Raw genomic sequence first — 24,615 nt, 5'->3', positions numbered from 1 at the left:
TTTCCAAACAAGGGTGCAATATTATTGATAAATAATAATATTAATTAAATGCAGATTTTAGAAAAGAAAAATTTACATTTTTAGTAGACATCTTGGGTGTGGTAGATTTTGAAGCAGAGTGCTGCACAAAGTCCAACATCAAAGTCAGGACAGTAGAACCTGGTTTCCTTGCATTTCTTCCTTCCTCGGTCTTTGAGCAAACCACGCACATCCTTGTAGGTCCCGCCTTTTTCTTGGTTAGTGGGATGTATTCAGTGAAATGACAACTGGTCAGGTGTTCTGGGTTGACAAGGGCGGAAGCATGACGTCCAAGTCTATTCATAGCCACTGATGGTGTTTGGTGGTTCTTGACTATGGATTCGGAAACTTGCAAAATGAAGTCTGAATGATTCACAGCCCTCTGACTATTTTTTTTTTGTACAGAATGTAGGCATTCCATAGGGACTGCTCAACTAGATGCCTGAAAATCTTCTTGTAGTACTTCCTTTGGCTGTATCTGGGGTTGAACTGTGTCTCTTTTCCAGTGATTGCACAGCATATACGTTTTCACGCCAAATCGTGTCTAATGTAAGCCATTAGACTTTCGTCAATGCTGACATCTCTTTCTGGCACATTGGTTTGCTGGAAATTTTGTAGAATCATCTGAGACATTTCCTAAATTTTCTTCAGTTTTGGTGCAGGATGGGTAGTCTCATCAAATTCTTCATTGTCTGCGAAGTGCAGGTACTTCATTACATAGTAATCTGCTTTTAACCACCTGAGCGTTACACTGAGGTCTAGATTTCTGTACCAAAAGTGATCCACTGTTTTTCATGAAATTTTTTTTTAAAATTGTAGACCTGTAACTTACAGAAATATGTCCGAACAGGGGTTCTAGTAGATAATATGAATATAAAAAATATATTTACTTTTATTTTTTTTTATTTTTTTGTATTGGATTGGATACAGGAGTTTGTATTCAATCCAATACAAAATGAGAGTTTGAATTTTTGAACTTTGAACTTTGTATTAATTTTATATTATTTTGTATTGGATTGGATATGCAAGTTTGTATCCAATCAAATACAAAATATAAATTTGAATTTCCAAGTTATTTACTTTTATTTTATTTTTTTTTATTTTTTGTATTGGATTGGATACAGGAGTTTGTATTCAATCCAATACAAAATGACAGTTTGAATTTACCAATTACAAACTTTGTATTTATTTGAATTATTTTGTATTGGAATTGAATACAGGCGTTTGTATTGAATCCAATACAAAATGAATGAATGAGTTTCTATTTGAATTTCCCGCACACGCGCCGACGTCATCACGCACGCAGAAGCCTTCCGGTTTCTTTTCTTCGCCGGGCGGCTTCTCACTTCAGAGATCATCCGGCGCTGGACGAAAACGGACGTGGACGATCAGCGGGACCAGGTAAGAAGCCGGCCAGTATCTTGTGTTCCGCCGGCCGGTATCTTGTGTTCAGCCGGGCGGCGGAACGCAAGATGCCGGGCAGCGGAAAAAAAGATACCGGCCGGCATCTTACCGGTCCCGCTGGCACCCGACGCTGGAGAGTGGGATCGACGGACGACGATGGACAGAGGACGACGTTGGAATAGGAAAACAACGCTGGAACAGGAAAACGACGCTGGATGTGCACAGCGGGACCATGGAGGTAAGGATGTGACAAAAATACGGGGTTAACCATCCTAGCCATTTTTTTTTGCCCGACCTTCGTACGGGCATAACGGCTAGGTGGTTAAATTTACCGCCCCCAGAATCCATCACTCCATCGCATCACCTGGAAGATGTCACATCCACTCTCTCCCACTATCCCACTCACTCCACTGCAACCACCAACGAAGCTGCTCGCATCTACCGGAGGCTGATCTCCGGGTGATGCAAACAGCTATAGTATATTCCGGGGGTGATGAATTTTCTATTGGTGATCACATCTGCAGTTAGATGTCATGCACCATGCAAGGCATCACAGCAGGATCGTCCGATCGTCCCTTGTCGGGTCGGGATTGTCCCTTATCAAGTCAAGTGATGGCTCTGGGGTAAAATTAAAGTCCCCTCCCAGAGCTAGGGTGCCTTCTCTAAATTCCTCTAGGTGCTCCAAAATAGATTTCATGAAGGGTTCCTGATTGGTTGAGGGCATATAGATAGTTGCCAGGGTATCTGCTTGCTCTCCCACTCTCCCTTTCACACAGAGGTAGCATCCTTTACCATCTCTTTATATTGCACTCAGTTTCCAGGGGATAGAGGAGGCGATCAAGATGGATACTCCCCAATTCTTAACATCAGGGGCACATGAGTGATAACCAATAGGATAATATCTATTGCGTAAGGGAGGCATGTTACCTTCTTTGATATGCGTTTCTTGCAAAAAGGCTACTTGGGTTTTCAAACTATACAATCTTGCTAGAACTGCTGTACACTTTTCTGGAAAATATATCCCTTGTACCTTGAGAGACAATACTTTGGTAGTCTCTATAGTCGGAGACACAGAAGCAGGCATAAAACAACTGTGAGATTAAAACTGGTCAAAAATAAAAATCCAATAGCAACAAAAAGGGGAAAAACTTTTTCCAGCCCACCACCTCCAGGCGAACAACAACCCTGAAGGTTGCATAAGTGGGTGGATGGGTTAAATTTAGGGAAGGGTGGGTGGGGAACAAGACCGGGTCAGGAATAGCTAAAAAGTTTGGTCAGAAACTGTGCTGTGCTGTGCCGTTGAGCCAACGTGCGTCTGGACAAATCCTAAAGAAGCATCACTGGGGTGTCATTCAAGAAGATTTCCTCTTGGTCTCGAGCAGGTTTCATTATCTCATCTTTAACTTTATAGGCGTGTAGAGGACATATCACATCCCTCGGGCGCCTGTCACATCCCAATAGCCTTGTGAATACGGTTAATTTCCAATGGGGTGTCCTTAGGCTTATCTAGCACTGCGTTTAATATAGCTAAAGCGGCTCCAAAAAGATGTTTAGTTTGCACCACTTCAGGTAAGCCCCTGAAATGAATATTATTCTGTCTGCTCCTGTTTTCAAAAACATCCTGATGGGAAAATAATTGCCCCGGTAAGGCGGAGTGTTCCCTTAGAACAGAGGCATGATTAGAAACATACAATCTAAGATCTTCTGTGGCTTTTTCTGCCTCTTCAATAAGGTGGGTCATGTCACACTTAAACAGAAAATGTGAACCAGACTTTTCTTAAAATTTTCAAAATATTCTATGGTGGGTAAATTATGTAGGCATGGATTTCTATCCGAACAGGGGAATTCTGATCAGAAGCAGGGCTGTCAAATGCTTGGGAAGGTCTCAAGGTTCTGAAATAACAGACGAGAGGACAGAGTGCTGCGGGCTCACCTCATGGTTGTCTGCTGCCTCCGGTTCCTGAATTCTCATAAGAGTGCTGTCCTGCATGTTAGAGAGAGCTGTGAACAAAGCTGAGGGAGTGTCCATTTTAATTACAGGGGAGCTGAATGTCTCTGGTCCCTGTATCTCCCTCTGCCCTCCGTCTGTCTCCTTATGCTCCGGGGAGAGGGAGCGTGCACGTGATGGCTCGGGCACCATCTTGCCTCCCTTTCTCCTGTAGTCTTCTTGAGAAGAAGCCGGGAAGAACTGCCCAATTTTACACGAGTGGAGCCTGCTAGATGCACCAGTGGGTTCCCTTGTATGTTTTCTGCCCATCTGTAGCGGGAAGCAGAGAAGAAAAGCCTGTACAATTCACTAAAACAGGCAGCCGGAGAGGGAGCTCTGTAACTGTAACTCTGTAACTTATTTTTTGAACAGAAGCTAGCACATTGGTAATATTCTTTACATAAGACTGAGACAGACATTACTGATCATCAACCAATTTTAAGATTATTCCTGCACCTCAAAAAATAATTCCAATTTCTGAAAAATTTTTTCCAATTGGTAATAAGCTTAATATGTTAAAATTAAAACATATGTAGCTCACAGCTAATGTTAAAAAAGGCATAGAGATTAGGAAAAGAGCATTCCAAAATATGAAAATGAATATTCACCTTCATCATTTGGTCTGGAACTCCCTGACAATATCCCCATATATAGGCTGATTTATTAGGCGACTATGCTAAAGCTCGCCAAGCGCTAGCTGTGTTCGTCTTTCAGATTACAGCATTGATAAATGAGGAGTGGGGTTGAAAATTCGCCAAATAAGGTGATTAATTTTCAGCTGTGTGATTGAGGTAAGTCTGTTAAGCTCTGCCAATGGTGATGCCATTGTACTCAATTAGGACACACCTGGTCCTTGTTCTGTGTGTACCTACAGTCCATTACAGGTCAATTGGAATCTTTAGTGCTTGATCTTTTTTTGGTAAGTGCTAAACTTTTATGTTACATTATACTGATTCAGAAAATTGGTTCATTTATAGTTAGATTGGCTGCAATTGTTGTTTTAATACTTTTTTTGGACTGGTTGCAACACTGCAAACTAGTTCATATTAAGCTTTATATATACTAATTATAACTTAAAAGCATTATTATAGCAAAGCAGTATTATAACTTATAACAAAAGCATTTGGGATCTGATTCAAGTTTCATTATAGTTTGCCATTAGAGAAATCAAATATTTGAAAAAAAGATTTTTGGCAAATATGGTATAATACATGTATCAAGGAACATTATTGATTTCAAAATATGTTAAAATAGATTTAAATGTACATAAATACATATGCATTTTCATTTATACCATTTTAACTGGATTGGTTTGTGGGGGGGGGGATTAATCAAGTAAGTTTGCTTGTATGGTATGCATTGATGTGACTTTTTGTAACTGTCATTATTGTTAGGTTCGTCTGTTGCGGCAATGTTTCTGTGCCCGGTTTCTTCAACCTGTTATAAAGGTTTTGTCATTTTCTCCACAAATAATTAGTACAAATTAGTACAAAAAGTTACATACTCATTCTAACACACCTAATGGTGATGGAAGGAGGTCCAGGTTGCCAAGCACAACACCAAACCACACTTTTTGACAAGCTCACAAGCAGGGTCAGGCACTCTTAAACACTAGATTGTATGCATTATTTAGGGCATTTACATAATTCAAATATTATTAGTATATAAAACTTCAATTGACAAATTCACTTTGTGCAAAACATATTTTATTCCTTTGACAGCTTTCCAGGGTGTTTATGCAGTTTGAATGCCATTTTAGACCTTGGTCCATTATATTATAACTTCATCACATCAGCTTGGTAGTGGAAGCATAAAAAGGTGGATTCCTCCTTCAACCAGAAGCAATATCATCCATGAATGTACAGTAGGCTGTGATGCAACATTCAGAGGCTTGCCAGAAGTTCCCAGCAAAGGGATGTTATTGTCCTGGTAAAAAATAGGCTACATTATTAGGATGTGTTAAGCAGCATAAACAAACCATGTTTTTTGTAAATCTTCAAAAAAACACTTTTTGGAAAAACAAAAAATATATATTTAGGATAAGAATCCAGCCATAAATATACTTTACTCATGAAAAATGTGTTTTTTGGGTTGTCCCATTACTGTTTTTCTTTTTTCCTCTTGAGACCATGGATTTTCCACAAGGCAAAAAAAAAAGAACACCCATGGTACCACTGCTGATACCACTGGCACCACCACTAGCACCACTGCTGGCACGACCAACAGCACCACTGCTGGCACCACCACCACCATCACTGCTGGCACTGCCACCCCAGGGCATTCTCCAGCCCATTGACCAGCAGGCACCTCCCTCAGGCAAACTAGGTTGCCTAGACAAGCAGACCAAGAACCATCTAGGCCCCTGGGATCTCAACCTGGCAGCTCAGCCAATTTGAGCCAGCCCAGGGATTCTGTTTTTAAGGCAACCAGCTTCACTCCTGACCAAATGCAGCTCTCATGGAGTCATATTTAGAATTTTTTCAGCAAATCCATGGGGGCGTGCACTCCCAGACTTCCCATGCTGAAAGGCAGTGACTCTGGGAGGAAATTGCCAGGAGGGTTAATGCAGTGGGCAGTTCACAACGGACCATTACCCAGTGTCAAAAGTGTGTGAGTGACATCTTCAGACACATCAAAAGGGTCCTGGGCACAGAGACCTAAGGAGTGGAGCATATCCCCAACACGTTGTGCAGCGTCTCAGGGAGTATGAAAGATCAGCGTTGCCATTCATTGGACCAGAAACGGTGGTAGGGGTGGACTATCGGGATGATTCCGATTCTTGGCAACTATGTAGAATCAATCCTTTTAGACTAATTACCTAACCAAAAATATGTTTTTTTTTGGATTGCAACAGTTTAGTAATTTGATCTTATGCCAAAGTTTTTTGTGTTTTTCCTTAGTTATGTTTGGGTAGAAATCTGAGATCATAGCTAATAGTCAAAATCTATATACAAAATCTCAGCCTAGGAGTCCTTAAATAAAAATGCAAATTGGGAACCCCCGGGCCCCTTTACATAGCAAGAAGCAAGTGTCCCCTACTTGAACCTACACTTTCTGGTTTCTGCACCTCCCTGTTCTAGATAAATTGGGGTTTCAAGAAATGTAGGTATACATTTAGGGGCACCACCCCAATTCTCCTTGCTATGTAAGTGGCCCAGGGGGTCCAAAATTTGCATTTTCTATTTTGGGCTCCTAGATGCACTTGCCTTTGAAACAGCAACAACCTCAATGCTTAAATTTACAAAGTTTGGCAACTTGTTAACCCCAAATTTTAAAAATATTTAAATAAATTTTGGTTAGTAGTAGCTAGTATGGTCCTCAGTTTACCCTCAAAATTTCAAGTTGTTACAACCACGGGTGCAGGAGATCTGAAGGATTGAAGACAGTGAGTTGTTAGGCTGATGAATATGACAAGCAGCCTTAACACACATCTAAATAAATTTGATGATAAATTGGTTAGTGGGATATCGAAAACGCACATGCAAGCGAACTTCCAATTTTACTTGATAAATCAGGGCAATAATGTCTATGTTCCCTATTCCCACATATTTTCAAGAGCTGTCTTCCATATTAACACTCGATTCCACAATTTATTCAGGAAGATGTGACAGCTAGTTGGCGACTTCCCAAGCTGACCCACCACCTCTTTCGAGACATATCACTTATTTACATGATTTTATTGAGTCATTGCAGTTACATAATGTGTGGTGCCAGAGGTTTTCTCTGGAATATCAGTACATATTTTTTTCCCATCCACATAATACACAGTCCCGTGTTGACTATTTTTTCTGTTACCACTCACTGGAAATTCACACCATGGACATTTCAGGACCATATGCCTATTACACTTGCTCTATTTGACAGTATTTCAAAAGGAGTTATGTTACTTTGGAGAGTCTCTGATGGAGACTCTCCAATCGGCATGGAGGGAATACTCTAACAACAAGCTACATGCTAATAACCCAATTCTGTTCTGGGAAGCAGGCAAGGCCTGTTTAAAGGGTGGAATTAATTCCTTCATCACTGTTGAAAAAGGCAATAACTGGTCAATGTTTCCGTTCCTTGTGGAATTTGCAAGATGCTTGAACATTCTGCTTCAGATAACAGACAATCGTGGCATGAAGTCAAACATCAGTTTGTTTATTGGTTGGAAAAAATATACAATTTAAATTTAAATTGGTTCATTTGCATTTTTACGAATTTAGTATTAAATCTGAAAAAAATGTTAGGAAACTTGGTTTTTATGGAGCTTCAAAAATCTAGCAAAACCAAAAGGGGTATTTGCATCCAGCCCCAAACCATTAACTCTATTGGGCAGATATTATCTAAATCTGTACATGGGACATAAAGAAAATGAATTTGATCCTTCAGATTATCTTTCAAAAATTACACTGCCCTGTCTATCAGCAGGTCAACTAGAGATGCTAAATGCTAGCATATCATTACCTGAGATTTTACACACAATGAATGATTAAAGAGGTTATAGCAGAAATTTTACACAATTTTTACCTTTATATGTGGGAAGATGGCATTTATTTTCCTATATGGAAAGAAATGAATCTCATATTAAAATTTTACCAAAAAGAGGAAAGGATTCAAGATATTTGGAATCATATCAACCAATGTCTTTGTGAATGTCAAGATCTTTTATAAGATCATGGCAACCAGATTAGCTACAATCCTACCATCCCTAAATTCTGAGGTGCAGGTGGTTTTGTTAAGGGGAGATCTGCAGTCACTAATACAATTTTGGAGCATTTCCCGCCCGATCCCGTCTACCTGCCCTAGGGCCCAGTTCCCTCCAGCCTGGCGAGCAGATGCCCGGCCCGCATCTGCTTCACCTGGGCTCGTTTCCTTAACGTTCACATGCCGGGGATGCAGATGCTGGCCTGGGAAACAGATGGCGGGCATCACAGGAGAATGCCACGGGCACTGCTGGAGGACGCCGCTGGAATGTGGGAACCAGGTAGGACTCCGTGACAATTCCACCCAAATGTGGCTCGGGTAACTGCTTTTGGTATGGAAAATCCACGTTTTACACCGTTGTGATCTAAGTGGTCCAGTCAGAACTATGCTTTAAAACATGTATGCATCTTCAGCGGCCCTAGTCAGCACACCAGGTTATCTTCAGGATTGAAAATATACTTAGATAAAAGTGAAATCCTTTTTTTAACCCCTCCTAAACAAAGGGATTGGAAGACCCGTATTGTTTTTAAAATAGCCAGAGATTCCATAACACATCCATATTTGAAAAATGCCCTCATCTCTCTACAGGCTAAATTATTCTCCAATAATCAATAAAATAATAAGTGAGCTTATGTTGTGGAATACTCTTTTTTTTTGGCAGATGGCATTTAATATAAATTTTCTCCACCCAATGCAGACTATTCCACCTTTACAACAAAAATATGTTTTAATGTTGAATAAAGCATTTACTAATTTTCTTTGGCAAGATAAATGACCATGTATATCATTACAAAAATTGTGCTTACCAAAGAAGGAAAGAGGTGTAAATTTCCCCAACATTTGTCCTTACAACTTAACCTGTTTGAGTAGAAATATAGTGGCCTGAAAAAATGGAAGAACCTCTATATTCTCTCATTTTAATTTGGAAAAAGACTATGTTTACCCTTAGGATTTGAAAGTTCTGCTTCTTTGTAAGATATTGCAATTTACCATCTCCTTTGAAACATAATCTCATGGAAGAAGACAAGATGCAAACTTAATATACCCACAACCATACCTCGTAATCTACCTATTTGCGGCAACCCTCAATTTATACCAGGTTATGCAGAAATCCATTTTCCAAACTGGAAGGATCGGGATGTATGTTTTGTTAAAGATTTATAAAGGCATTTACTCTTATACTTTATTTCCTTTGGCTACCTTATGTTCCCAATATTCCTTACCATCTACTATAACCCTCTTGTATGTGGGTGACTGGTGGCAGGCTGCCTTTACATACAATAGAAACTTCATGAGATATTATTTTAATCCATTTACCTGTACCCCTGACTCTACCAAGTACAAATCAATTTGATTAACAATCTGTTGGGCACGTATACCATTGCTTTGAATATTAGCATTATTATTTTGAAGGCATTATCTAACTTTTCAACGTTAGTTGTTTAACCTTTAACCAACCATTAGACCTATCCAGTCTTGGACACTACAAAACCATTTATACCACCTTGACATTGTTAGTGTCTTACATTAAACAGATAAGTATCTCTTGCTGTAACCTGTACTATAACTCACCCATTTCAACTTATCTTTTCAAGAATCTTAGAGGTTGTATATTCCCTGTGGTGTTGTTAAAAAATACCCTGATGAAGCCCCCCTGGCTGAAACGCACCAGGTAAGATACTCATAACATATATGCTAAACTTCATAAACAAGTGGGACCTTTTAATTAGATATAACCTCTTAAGTTTGGTTTTATATTCAATAAGCAAAAAAAATTCATTTTTGTATTTTGATTTCAATGTTTTGATATTGATATTAAAGTTGATATTAAAACGAACACAGTTGGGTGCCTTAAAAAGAGCCTATGATTTAGTTTAAGGCTTGGCACAATTAGGATTTCTTTAGAGATTGTACACATTGATATTCTCCAAGTGTATCATTCATTGCTCCTCTATTGCTCCTGGGTAAAATCTCACATACCAAATCCACAGCAGGTTTTCACCAACGTTGCCTATGATACTTTGTTCAATTTCCCCTCTCCATCTATTTCTACTATTTATTCATTGTTTCAAACATGGTATAACTCTTTCCTTTGTTACTTACCAATCTTTGCCATTGGAGCAGAAATTTTCCTGGTAAAGATGTTGTTAATAATGGTTACCAGACTGTAAGGAATTACAGAGAGTGCTAGAGTACGGTGAACTAAATTTATGAATATGAAGAGGGTATATAAAGTTTTAAGAAAGTCACTGCCACTCACAAAGAGTAAATAACCTTAAAAATTTAAGTCAACATAAAATGTGTTCCAAATTGATCTCCAGTGTTATTAACCTCCCTAGCAGTTAATTTCTTTCTGGTTTTATATGTCTAAAAGCCGTACATTGTTTTTCATGAAAGTTTATTTTACAGTATAATATAATAGTATGAGTACAAAAACAATAGTACAAAAACAAAAAAAACATTAGTTTTTACACAATGGTTGATTACACAGCAAAATATTTAACATGCTCTTATCATACACCAACCTGCTTTTAGGCTTGGAGTTGCCACCATTCCTGCATTCCTTTTATGTCATCTCTTCAAACATAATAGGCCCATCGTTTGGCCTCTTCTTGTGTTTTGCTATGTTATGGCATTTTTAGGAGCTGGCTATGTAATATTGTACTATGAGAATGTAATTGCTTACTGTATCTTACCACCCATCATTGTTTATTTCCTATTTACAAAAAGTCCAGACTTTGCTTGAGTTTTGCTTCAACAGGATATTTCAAATAAAAAGAGAGGAAAGAGAGGGTTTTTTGGCTGTTAAAGAATAAAGTGTGTTTGGTGATGCTTTCAGGCAAGTAAATTCATACAAGAACTGTATTAGTGTGAATCCATTTCCCAATAAACAGTCATGGGATGGATACTACTTGACTAAACATAAAATGCCTAAACTAGGTATTGGTATTGTATATTGGCCTATATACAAAAACTGTATTAATGTGTATCCATTTCCCATTAAATATTCATGGCATGGATACTGCTAGATTGGACATAAATCACCTATACTAGGTATTGGTGTTATTGTATTTGCGTAGATAGTCGAAAATAACATCTCTTTAACCGACACCTTTTGCCTCATAGACTTCCTCAGGGATATGTAACAGTTGTATACGCTCTAATGTTTAAAGAAAGAATAATATCGAAGAGAGGAAATCATGATCAATGACATAGCTCTATGAACATATCATTGCAATCAAGATGAAATCAAGAATAAATACACATATATATACAAGTACTTATAAAAACATGTCATTCCAAGTGGTATATAGTATATTTCAAGACATAAACATTTACATATTAATTCAAAATAAGCATTTACACAGTGTTATAACTCAATCATTTATATAATAAAATATTGCTAAATACAAAATATATATATTATGTGGTGGGTGGTTGTAGTAGTGTCAAAGGGATACCATGTAACTTTTATATCAGTTGTTCAGATGGTATGGTATACATTAGTATGTAGAGGGGGAACCCAATTATAAAGTAAGCAGTTATGGTGATCATTATGATAATGTGTGTTTTAAGTATGGTTTACATGTTATCATATAATAAATAATAAATAAATTATTTGTATTGATAATAAATGCATTTTATCTAATGAAATTCTTTTGTCTATGTTATTACGTTAATGGTGTTTTTGAGTCATTGATTTGGTATATATATTGTGTAGATAGTATAATGTATGTAATGATAAATTAATGTGAAGGTTAGGGGTAGTAAGTAGAGATGAGCGAATCGAAGCTGACGAAGTGGAATTCGATCCGAATTTCAGAAAAAATTCGATTCGCAACAAATCCGAATTTCCTCACGATTCATTGAAACTAAACGTAATTTTATCTAAAAATCTCCTACACGTGTGAGGAGATGGGGCAAGGAACTCTGGGAAGGCGGGATGACCCATAATGCTATGCATGCAGCCAATCAGCAGCCAACCAGCCCTGTGATGTCACACCCCTTTAAATAGCCTCAGCCATCTTGAATTAAGACATTTTACAGCGTTCTGAGTGCAGGGAGAGACATGTGCAGTCGCTAGTAGAAACCTCATTGTGCTAAAAAATTTAAAGAAATGATTTATAAGTGCAGGGAAAGGATAGGAAGGAATCATTTCACAGTATCTTAGTGCAGTGAGAGACGTCAGAAGGCGCTAGGGACAGTGCTAGAAAAGTGATTTACAAGTGCAGGGAAAGGATAGGGAGGTATCATATCACAGCATCTTAGTGCAGGGAGAGACATCAGAAGGCGCTAAGGACAGTGCTAGAAAAGCGAGTGCAGGGAAAGATTATTTGGGGATCCAAATAGCCATTATACAGATCTGTCATTCCATCAACGCATGTGTATATTTGACATAATATATATATATATATATATATATATAAATATATCTATATATATAGTGACGTGTTTCAGTACAAAAATACAAATATATTCTCAGTTCACTTCAGCAGTTATATGTGGTGAAAGCATTTAGTGATGTATTTGAGTACAAAAAGAAAAAAACATAAGCAGTTCCCTATTGCAGTTCTTGGTGCTAAAAGCGTTTATTGACCTATTTCTGTACAAAAAAAAATTTTTGTTGCTTTTAGGTGTGTTTTAATCTGCTTTAAACTTAATTAGTTCAAGTAAAAGTATGTCAGACAGAGAAGTGGCAGGCCATACACAGAGGAGTGGCAGAAGCCTAAATGTTTCTGGCGCAGGCAGAGGTCGCAGCAGTGTAAAGGGGCGTGTCCGCAGGAGTCGCAGCGAGAGACCTGAGCTCGCCGTGTCATCTAGCGGTCGTGTCTTGACCAGCAACCCAGCAATTCTAGATTGGTTAACTCATCCACTTCATCCCAAGTGACATCAGACACCCCCAGCCAACAGTCGTTGGGTTCGTCAGACACAACCCTTAGTTGGCATGCCCTGGGAGCAGACCCTGTGCCCTCACCTGCCCTCAACTTGCCTCTTTCCTTTGCTGTTCCCTCAGCCACAGAAGTATTGTATGCTGTGGCCTCAGCTCCACTATACAGTGAGGACGAGTCAGCAGCTACTGCCCAGCCAAGATCTGGAGGAGACTTCTGCCACTTTCTCCACTAGACGGGCAAGTAGTGATGAGGAGAGTGGCGTGGGAGGTGGTGTTGCGAGCAGTCAGGCTCCTGACCCAGAGACCGTTGAGGAGGAAATCAGTGACGTGCATACACTACTCGATGATGATAACGATCGTACTTGGGAGCCAGGTGAAGAAGGGGCTTCATCATCATCAGGAGAAGAAGGTGGCAGCTTGCCCCTGAGGCAGCGGCTGAGCCAGCAAGGTGGTAGCATGGCTGGGAGTCAGCAGGGTGGCAGCAGTGGGAGGTCAGGAGCCAAACGTGCCCGGGGTAGACCACCTGTTTAGCAGCAGCCCACCTGCCCTGGAAGCAGTTGGCACCACGGTCCTGTGTCAACATATCCAGCAAACACCATAAAGTGGCCTGGGAGAACCGTGGCTCCGATGCGGTGGTCCAGCCGGCCTCACCAGCTTTCAGGCAGTCCAGGCTCCACCACCTCAGCCGAAGGGAGTTGTATGTCATTTCCATCTTCTGCTGGTCCATATGCTCCTGCTCCTCCTACTCCTCGTCAGTCATTCTGTCAGCAATCGATCACCGAAGCGATTGCCAAGAGACAACAGTATGCATGCACTTATCCAACGGCGCAGAAGCTGAATGTGCTCCTGTCCAAGTTGCTGGTGCTTCAGCCCCTCCCTTTCCAAGTGGTGGACTCTGCACCTTTCAGGGAACTGAGGGCTTGTGCCGAGCCGAGGTGGAGAGTCTCAAGCTGTCATTTCTTTGCAAAAAAGGCTGTACCAGCCCTGCACAAATTTGTAGAACTGAAGGTGGGCCAGTCCTTGAGCCTGTCGGTGTCTGCCAAAGTGCACGGCAGTGCCGACGTGTGGAGCTGTACCTACGGTCAGGGACAATACATGTCCTTTACGGCCCACTGGGTGAATGTGATTCCTGCACAGCCACACCAGAAACTTGGCAAGGTGACCCCGCTTCCGCCTCCACCTTCTAAGGCCACTGGTCCTGCGAAAATGTCCACCTCTGCCTCCTCATCCTCCACTGTGTCCTCAGCCTCCACTGCAGGGACAATTCACAGTGCTCTCCAGCATACCACATGTGCAGGGCACAGCGGTGTCACGCTGTTCTGCACCTGGTTTGCCTGGAGGAACGGAGTCACACAGGGGAAGAACTGCTCCATGTGATTCATAAAGAGATCGAATCATGGCTTTCTCCGCAACAACTCAAAAGCGGAACCATGGTGACCGACAATGGGAAGAACATTGTGTCTGCGCTGCGTCAAGGAAGGCTTTGCCATTCACCCTGCATGGCACACGTCTTCAATCTGGTTGTCAAGCGGTTCTTGAAGTCTTCGACCCATCTGCAAGACATCATAAAAATGGCCTAGGAAACTTTGCACGCACTTCAGCCACTTGTACACCACAAAGCACACCCTCCTTGAGCTGCAGTGGCAGAACGGCATCCCCCAACATAGGCTGATATGTGACGTTTCCACCCATGGGAATTCCACCCTCCATATGTTGGACCGACTATACGAACAGAGAAAGGCCATCAACGAATTCTTGATGATCCAAGCAGATAGGAGTACTCCCATGTGTAACTTGATGTCAGCCAGTGGCAGCTCATGCGTGACACCTGCCGTTTGCTTAGGACCTTTGAGGAGGCAACGTTATTTGCCAGTCGCCAGGACTACAGGTTGAACAACGTCATTCCACTACTTCATGTCCTGGAACAGATGCTGGTAAATCTGGCTGGTCAGGGGACTGGAGACGTGGCGCCTAGATCTCACGGCCACATGAGCCCTGAGGGGGCTGAACTGAAGGAGGAGGACATAGGATCAAAGGCAATGTATAGCGAAATGGGGGTTTTTTCTACTCAGGTGACAGGAGAGGAGGAGCAGGAGGAGCCAGAGGAGCAAGAGGGAGATGATGAGGACGAGGCAGAGGACCCAGACACACAGTGGCAGTATGCAGTGGAGATGGAAGCAGGGAATCCCTCCGAGTCGCTTGCAGAAATGGCCCGCTGCCTGCTCACTTGCTTGCGCAGTGACAGCCGAATTGTCACCATTCGGCAAAGGGATAACTTCTGGCTTTTGACCTTGTTGGACCCTTGCTACAGGTCCAAAATGGGGGCCTTTTTTAAACCCGCTGAGAGGGAGAACAAACTGAACACCTACAGAGACATCCTATGTAGTCAGTTGGCCGTTGCCTATCTGCACCATCGTCCATCCTTTCCCAGGTCTGACCGGCATTGCCCTCTGCACACACGTTCCACTGCCATGGCTACTGGGGAGTGGTGGGGTGGCAGGAGCAGTACCAGCTCCATCAGCAGCAGCCTCAGTCTAGAGTCGCTGATGAGCAGCTTTCTACACCCGCATAGTGAAAAAACTACTAACCAGCAGCTAGACATAGAGCAGAACCTGAACCAGCAGGTGGTGGCATGCTTGGAGTGCACCCTGCCAGCCGTCATTGAAGATCCACTGTTTCTTCTGTCTACCTGCCTCAGCTACTACTCTGATGCTGCCACCCGCCTGATGCCACACATCAGATGCCAAGTGCTCCTTCTTTCACTTACCTTCGTCAGCGGGTACTGGTATTTCCACCCACCACCCCAGTCTGTCACCAGGTTACTTTGTGGTCTCCTGATGCTGCTGCTGCCATCTCCACACTATGTCCCCTTGCCGCTCTGTGGTCTCCTGATGCTGCTGCTGCCATGTCCATACTATGTCACCTTGCGCTCTGTAGTACACTGATGCTGCTGCTGCCATCTCCACACTATGTCACCTTGAAGCTCTGTGGTCTCCTGATGCTGCTGCTGCCATCTCCACACTATGTCACCTTGCCGCTTTGTGGTCTCCTGATGCTGCCGCCACCTCCACACTATGTCCTTGTGCCACTCTGTGGCCTATTGATGCTGCCGCCACCTCCAGACTCTGGCATTGTGCCACTCTGTAGCCTACTGATGCTGCCGCCTCCTCCAGACCCTGTAATTGTGCCACTCTGTGGCCTCTTGATGCTGCCGCCACCTCAACACTATGTCCTTGTGCCACTCTGTGGCCATCTGATGCTGCTGCCACCTCCACACTTTGTCCTTGTGCTACTCTGCTTAACAGATCCTCCTTAATCGCACAGCTGAAATCTAATCGCCTTAATTGGCGGATGCGCGACCCCTATTGCCCATTTTGTTATGAAGGCAAGCATCCGGCTTGGCAGTGAGATGCGACTGAACGAGCGCATATGACTTCAGCCCGCAGTAAACCGGCTCGATATAACGACGCAAAAGTACGCGCGACCAGCGAGCGCGGATTTCATTGATAAATTAGGCCCTTTGTCCTTGTGCTACTCTGGGGCCTACTGATGCTGCTGCCACCTCCAGACTCTGTCATTGTGCGACTCTGTGGCTTCCTGATGCTTCCGCCACCTCCAGACTCTGTCATTGCCTTTTTGGCCTGGATGACATCACTTTTTATTTGACCCTTCTTCTGATCTGTCAGAAGGAAGGGAAACAGAGACACACAACGGATCCTGTCTGTGTAGCAGCTGTAAGGTCTGTATGGTCCCATCAGAATTGGCTTATGATTTGGTAGCCAAAAGCAGGAGTGGGTACAATACACAGAAGATATGCAAATATTCTATTCACATGTCATCTCTGTTTTGAATCCACTCCTGTTTTTTTTGGCATTAGCAATACTGATGGATTATTGAGCAAATGCTGACCGGGTGAAGGCAGATGCTCCACAGACAGGATCCGTTTTTGTGGGTTATTGTTCTGATGGATCAGAGGAAGGGCAAAATAATCAGTGACGTCAACACAAACTTACTGCTGACACCCTCTCCACTCTGTCGGGGGGGCTCTACGTGTATAAGTGGTTAATAGAACAGGTTCTGTAGACATCTATGTGGAATCAGCTTACGAGGGTGTAAAAGGAGTGCGCTTCTTCTTGACACTAACATGGACCTGTAAGGCTGAGTTCATACTTGAGTTGTTTTGTCAGTTTTGGTTCCGTGACTGCCCAAATAAGTGAAGTGTGCAGTGATTCTAATAGCGACTGGCGTTCTCAGCACTTGATGAATCACTGGGGAGTTCCTGGTGAAGTTGGTGTGTGCAGATGTTCCGTTCAGGGTGGGAAATCCAAATCTATTTGTATTGCATTCAATACAAAATAACTGTATTGAATGCAATACAGTGGATTTATATGTTATTTTTTTTAAATGTATAAATTAATTTTTTTTTATTATTTTTTTTAATATTTTGACAAGATTTTGTGTTTCAAACTTTAATATACAATGCACCACTTTTAGACATATAAAACCGGACAGAAATGAACCGCCCAGCAGGTTAATAGGTGTCTTGCTGTGAATTTAGTTTGTTGTGGCTGCCCCTCCCCTTTTTTTTCTTCATTCCCACAGGCCACCTTGACCCTATCAAAATGTTTGTGACTAAAAAAATGTTCAGAGGCTTTGCAATATTAACTTTTTATAATGATTTTTCCAACTGTATTTCTTTAAATTATTAAAAGACATGCTTTATTTATTTTATTTTTTGGGGGTGGAGAGACCCTTGTTCTCACAGGTATTTCTAACCTACTCAGCAATTTTGCCAGAGCCTTTTTTTTTTTTTTTTTTTTTTTACATTGTTTTTCATGAAAATTTCTTTTACAGTATAATATAACAGTATGAGTATAATAAATTTTGAATCACAAAATCATGTCAAAATAATAAAATAATTAAATTAAAAAAAATAATAATATTCTTTTTTTTTAAATATAAAAAAAATTGTTTAAAAAAAAATAATTATTTTACTTATGCTATTATATTATACTGTAAAATAATGGTTCATGAAAGAAAATGTCCTGCTTTTACACATATAAATCTAATATATCGCATTCAATCAATACAAATATTAAATTCCTGCCACACCCAAAATGGAATGTTCACATGCACCAACGCCACCGGGTAGTCCCCGGTGACTCATAAGATGAGGAGGACGCCAGCCGGAGGAAGCAAGAAGAGGAGGATTGCAGAAAATACGAAGGCGGATCAGGTAAGGCTTGATTTATTATTCTATTTCGCTGTTCTAGCTACCCCGAATGTGACTCAGGGTTACCGTTCTCAGCATCCTAATCAGGACCTTTTGTTTTTTTTGTTTATATTTTTTTTTTTGAACAGTTTTATAATGTAAGCTTCCAAAACAAAGTACAGGGGATAAAAACAAAACAATATTGTAATACCGTGTTTCCCCGAAAATAAGACCTACCCCGAAAGTAAGACCTAGCACTATTTTGTAAACCTGCCCTAATATAAGACCTACCCCGAAAATAAGACCTACCCCGAAAGTAAGACCTAGCACTATTTTGTAAACCTGCCCTAATATAAGACCTACCCCGAAAATAAGACCTAGGAGAAAAAGAAAATAAAAGCATACATACCGGTAAATTACTAATATAAGACCTACCCCGAAAATAAGACCTAGTGTGTTTTTGGGAGCCAAAAAAAATATAAGACAGTGTCTTATTTTCAGGGAAACACGGTAGTATCAACAGAGGGAGGTATTACATTCTCATAGTATAGTCCAAGGAGGGAGTCATTGTCCATGTGGATTTAAAGTTGAATTTTGAATCCGTAGAGATGGTCTCAGCTCTGCTTATAGTAGATAATTCTTTATTGGATGACACCAACAAATTATTTTATGAAGGGATGCCATTTGGAAAAGTCATATCCAATATATATTACATACATATATATTGGATATGGAATGGATGTATGGTATTGGAGAAACTTCATCTCCATACCATACATTCCATAAATTTTTGACCTCATGGCTCTTGAAAGACAAAACCTGACATACTACTATTCATTGTAACAATAAGAAACATGAACAAATCTGCATATAGCAGATAAGACACTGGCCCTGATTCATCAAGCAAAATCGGACGCTCGCTCGCGCATTCGTATTCGCGATCTGAAATCGTAAACCGCCGCGCAATTCAGCAACTGAATGAGCTCGCGCCCGGAGCCGCGCGTCTCCGGCAGCTTTACACTGGCGAGCTTGCATTAAAAGTCACTGTTCCCCTAAAAAACCATTCTTTCTAATGGCACACATATTACCCTGAGCCCTAAAAAAAAATGTTTGTGCTGCTTAAATATTTAAAACATGAATGTGCGCTAAAAAAAAAGCATATTTTAAAATCACTCATTTCTTTTCTGTTATGCAAGTGTTAACAGAGTTCAACTCCTCTACATAGGCGCCTATATAAAAGCTTCCAATGCCTGATCGGAGAAGCCGCTCGCGGGTAAATCCCGCGACTATCTTGTGACTGACCGCGCGCAAAGCCATCGGACCAGATTTTCCCACAAAAGTCACAAGCATATACGTTCTTTTGTTTGCTTCCTATGTATATGTGTGTAAATAAATATATATATATATATATATTAAAAAAGTAGCACTTACCCAAAAGAAGATGAAGCATTAAAGATTCTAATTGACCTGTAATGGACTGTAGATACGCAGAGAACAGAGAGCAGGTGTGCGCTAATTAAATGCTATGATCTCATCATTGACAGCTTAATAGGTCCTCCTTAATCGCGCAGCTGAAATCTAATCGCCTTAATTGGCAGATTCGAGACTCCTATTGCTCATTATTATCAAGGCAGGAATCCGGCTGGCAGTGAGGGGGCGAGTGTACGAGCGCACGCGACTCCGGACTGCGGGAAACCGGCTTGCTGGAAGCGCGAGCGCATGCGCGTCCAGCGAGCGCGGATTTCATTGATGAATCAGGGCCATAAACCTTAGGGGGAAGAAACGGGGGGGAGGGGGGTATGATGAAAAAAAAGAAGAATGGGAGTGACTAGATCTGGAGTCTAGTTGGAAGACTACATCACCCTCTGCCGACATTCCGCCTCAGTACATGTGTATGATTTAAGCTTCATATGTCAAAAATATGAAGGAGCATGTGAGATTACGTACAAATCCCATAGAGACCAGATTATGTTAAATTTGTCTAGGCGATCATACATCCAGGCCGTCGAATGTTCTATGAGTTGGACATCTTTAATGCGAGTATAAAGGGCTGAGCATGTCGAGGGTAATGCCGACTTCCAGTTTTTCACAATAAGGCATCTTGCCACTGTTAGTATATTGGCCATTAGTTCTTTGCTAGGTTTGAAGCGTTCACGTACAGGGAGCCAGAATAGATGGGTCAACAAATCCAATGTAATGGATATCCCAAAAATTTCTTCTAGAAAGCCATTTACCATTAGCCAGTAGGGGGCGATACGTGGACATGACCACAAGATGTGATGTAGGGTACCCGCCGTGGAGTTGCAGAGGTTGCTTGTGCAGTACCTCTGGAGTAAGATACCACAGCATCAGGATCTTATAGGTATTTTCCTTATATACAGTGCAAAAAGAGCTTTTCTGAGCTTGCTGCCATATAATTTTTCACAGATCAAGTGGAAGCTACATAAAGCTATGCTTCGCTATAGGGGAAACTGTCTCTGTGTGCAGAATCCTATAGATTCCTGATATCAATAGTCTTTGTGAGGGTCCTCCCAAATAACTTCTTTCAAATGAAGTGGGGGTGGAGAAGACTAAGTCTTTTGTTAATGTTTGGGCATAGTGCATAATCTGTAAGTAACTACAAAATGGTATAGTAGGAATATCATATTTCTGCCTGATCTTTTGCAAGGACAGCAGTCTACAGGTGCATGGGTTGAATATTTGACCAAAATGGAAAAGGAGTCTTTCTTGCCATAGGCGTGCCATATAACTGCTGGTGCTGTTTGAGATCGCTGGAGTATATAACAAAGACGTAAGCACTAAAGCCTCTGATGTCAGGGTACATTTAGGCTTACATAGTAGCCAGATACGCCTCACAAGCTGTATTGGTGCCAACACGGTTTTCTCTGGCATAGGGCATAAAGCGCTCCAGAGCATAGAGTTGGGGTGAACTGGTGCCATCCACCATTTTTCAAGTTCTGTCCAATGGTTTAATCACTGCAGGGTAGACCAGGAAGAAACAGTCTAAGATGTGTGGCAAAATATTATTTGAGTATATCTAGGCCTCCAAGCCTCCTGCACTACGAAGTGATCATAAAACAGGAAGCCGATGTCTTTTGTAGCCCCAGATATAATTTATTACAGAGGCCTGCAGTCTCTTAAGACTTAAGCAAATTTAATGGCATGGGTACTGGAAAGGTAGAGAAAAGGTATAACAGGTTCGGTAAGATAGACATCTTTATTAGTGCTATGCGGAAAAAAAAGAATTCTGAAGCTAATTCCATTTTTTAGGAGAGCTGCTATCTTCTGAAGAGTGAGATATAATTGCTTTTATATAGTGCTTGATATGTTGAGGTAAGGTGAATCCTTATGTACCATATTTTTCGGCGTATAAGATGCACTTTTTCTTCCCCAGAACTGGGGGGGGAAAGTGGGTGCGTCCTATACGGCGAATGCATGTTTTAAAAATAATTAAAACCGGTAACATACTTACCCGATACCGCGATCCCACGATCCTGCGTGCTTCTCGTCTTCTCTCCTCTACTCCTGGCTGCAGCAAAATTGGCACAGGGTGATCAGAAGGGGAATTTAAATTGGCACAGGGTGATCAGAAGGGGAATAATCCTTCAGAATCCTTTTTTTTTAGATTTTCCTCCTTTAAAATTGGGTGCGTCTTATATGCCGGAGCGTCTTATACGCCAAAAAATACCGTATTTGAGTGATTCAGTTTTCTAGTGGTAGGGATATTGTGATTAGATTTGTTGAACAAGGATGGTTGGTTTGTGAGGTAATTTTGAAAGGGTGCCATATTCATCTAGTACCTTATGTAAGTTGGGTAACTTTATAAGGGAATTGGTAAGGGTAGGGAGCACATCATCTGCATAGATTGCTATAGTGAACTTTAGTTTTGATGGGTGCTCCAATAATGTTAGGATGTTTTCGTAATATAGACACAAGGGGTTATATGCATAAGGCAAAGAGAAGCAGGAAAAATGAACACCCTTGCCTGGTTCTGTTCCGAATGGTGAACTGTGGGAATTAGATTTTGGGAGTTCCAACTGTGGGGTTGGAATATAAAGCTGGTATAGCAGTTGAACAGGCAATGTCTGCATCATGAAAGCTTTTTCATGAGGTCAAAAGCTTTTCTAGTTTATTGAGCTTTTCTAGTTTTTTGAGTACATCTATAATGTTGATGTGCGCCTCGTATTGTTGCCTTTGGCTAATATAAATAGGTGTATGAAGATTTGGGGCCACCCCTGCCTGGGAATTGGTTACTGTGGTGTAAAGATCAAAGTTTTGTTGATTCAGAAATTCAGTGCCTTCTAATGACTGCTTTGTGTGCCTCCCGAAGGGTTGTGGTTTGTGTCACTGAGTGGATTTTCTCTTGAAAATACCTGTCCAGAATGGTCTGGAGGGCCACCTTAGTGGGTATGTGTTTCAGCAGGAAGTCATTCAGGCACCAGTGGCATTTCCTAACATGTGTGGTTTCACTGTGGTATCTCTGAATGTGAAGTTGCACTAACCATAGGCATGTTTGCAAAAACAAAGTCAATGCTTGTGTGTGTTTTATGGACTGAAGAGTCAAAGTCAAAGAAACTAAATTTATGCATTCATTTACGAAATCCTGTTGATGCTCTGGAGGTGGGGGAGGGTTTATTGATTGGATAAGAGGCAAGCCGATCCAGTGTGGGGGTGTGGGATAGGTTAAAATCACCTGCCACCAGAAAGTAGGTGTGGGGTAATGCTGTTGCTTGTGTAAGAACACGTTCCAGGAAGGTAAACTGGGAGGAATTAGGAGAATACATGTTACATAACACTACCTTCTTGGTTCCCAACCGACCCAGCAGAATAACATAGTGATCTCCTGGGTCCATGATTGATTTAGCAAGGGAAAATGAGACTTAGGCATGGATGAATATGGCAATTTTTAGAATTCGGTGGAGCCGCGAATGTTTGAGAGAATTGGCACTTGTCCAAGTAACGTGTACCACCTTAATCTAAATGCGTTACCTGCAAAATAGTGATATCTGCTCGTTGGTGCTTCAATTTTATGTTTGGCGTATGAAGAAGTTTATGTTTGGCGTATGAACTTAGGTCTTTGACATTTAGGAAAATTAAGTTTGTTGGAAACCATTTAAAGAAATTAAAAAAAGAGACTATAGAATAACTCGTGGCCCACGGCAGAAACCCCCCTCCTCTCAAATCTTCATTAGTACTTTCCAGATCCAGTCAAAAAAGAAAGGGGAGTACATGAGAAGGGTAGGGTAGATGTTAGGGCAATTTCTTGCTGATCCCAGATCAGTTTATCCCTCTCTATCATGACCTCTGTTTTCAACTGGTTGGGAGCAGTGAATAACACATAAGCAGCTCAAGCATGTAGTTATATCACGTCTCAAAACTTTAATATCACATCACAGTTTATATAGTCAGACAACAAGGTGGAAAACACTTAGTAGTTAGTCAATAACAAGAAACCTAATTAACAACTTCGCTGAGCAAGATGTTTCAAGGTAAGAAGCTTCAAGGTAAGGATGGAGCAAATACTGACCTACTGATAAAGAGGATATAACTAGTTTTGACACAACTCAATTATCTGCAAAATATAGCAAAAAACACAAAAACAACTTAAATTCAAAACTCAGCAAAATTATATTCCCTTCCTTTTATCCTTAAATAAAGGATAACTAACTACCTGACTTCATACCTTTGTTTCTTTACATGCAAATAAACAGCCTCAGGTTCTTCAGCATACATAACTCGAAGAAGCTGAATGATTATTGATTTGCATATTGACAATAACAATTTTAGGGAGTCATAGGTTTCACAGTTATTACAAAAGTTATACGGGTCATGGGATAAACGTATATCACTTTCAATAACCTCAGTGTCATTATAGATATTGCTAAAGACTCTAAGCAGCATGATGATTGGAGTGGAGACAGCAATCAAACAAGAAGTTAACATATCCTGAGTACTATGCACATTAGATAAGCAAAAAATACAACTATTATATATTTCTTTGTCAAGACGTTCCCATGTTACCCTGGAAATCAGTCTAATCACTATACTTAAGTCTTCGCTGGTGCATAGACAAGGTAGAATAATTCTTTAGGTTATGGCTTGTTTGGAGACAAACGAAGGGCAAGTCTTGAGGGTGACAGTGGCAAATTGTTGTAACCAATACAAGAAAGAATATGACCATCAGAGCTCCAAAACTGCAGACAAGCATCCGGGCTGGTACTCGTGGATCAAGAAGCATCATCCTGGCGCTGGATTGCTGGATCGTGGTGCCTTTTTCTTCAGCGTGTATCCAGGTGGGTCCTCCACTGGTCAGCACGGCTGTTCTAGTGATGGCTTGCACGGTGACTGGGGGTCCAAAGGATGGATCCAAGGATTTGTGCTTGTGCAGAGCTTTAACCAACACTACGTCTCTGGGCT

The sequence above is a fragment of the Pyxicephalus adspersus genome, chromosome Z (assembly GCF_032062135.1).
Source record: "Pyxicephalus adspersus chromosome Z, UCB_Pads_2.0, whole genome shotgun sequence".
Taxonomy (NCBI): Eukaryota; Metazoa; Chordata; class Amphibia; order Anura; family Pyxicephalidae; genus Pyxicephalus; species Pyxicephalus adspersus.
This window is presented reverse-complemented; position numbering follows the sequence as displayed.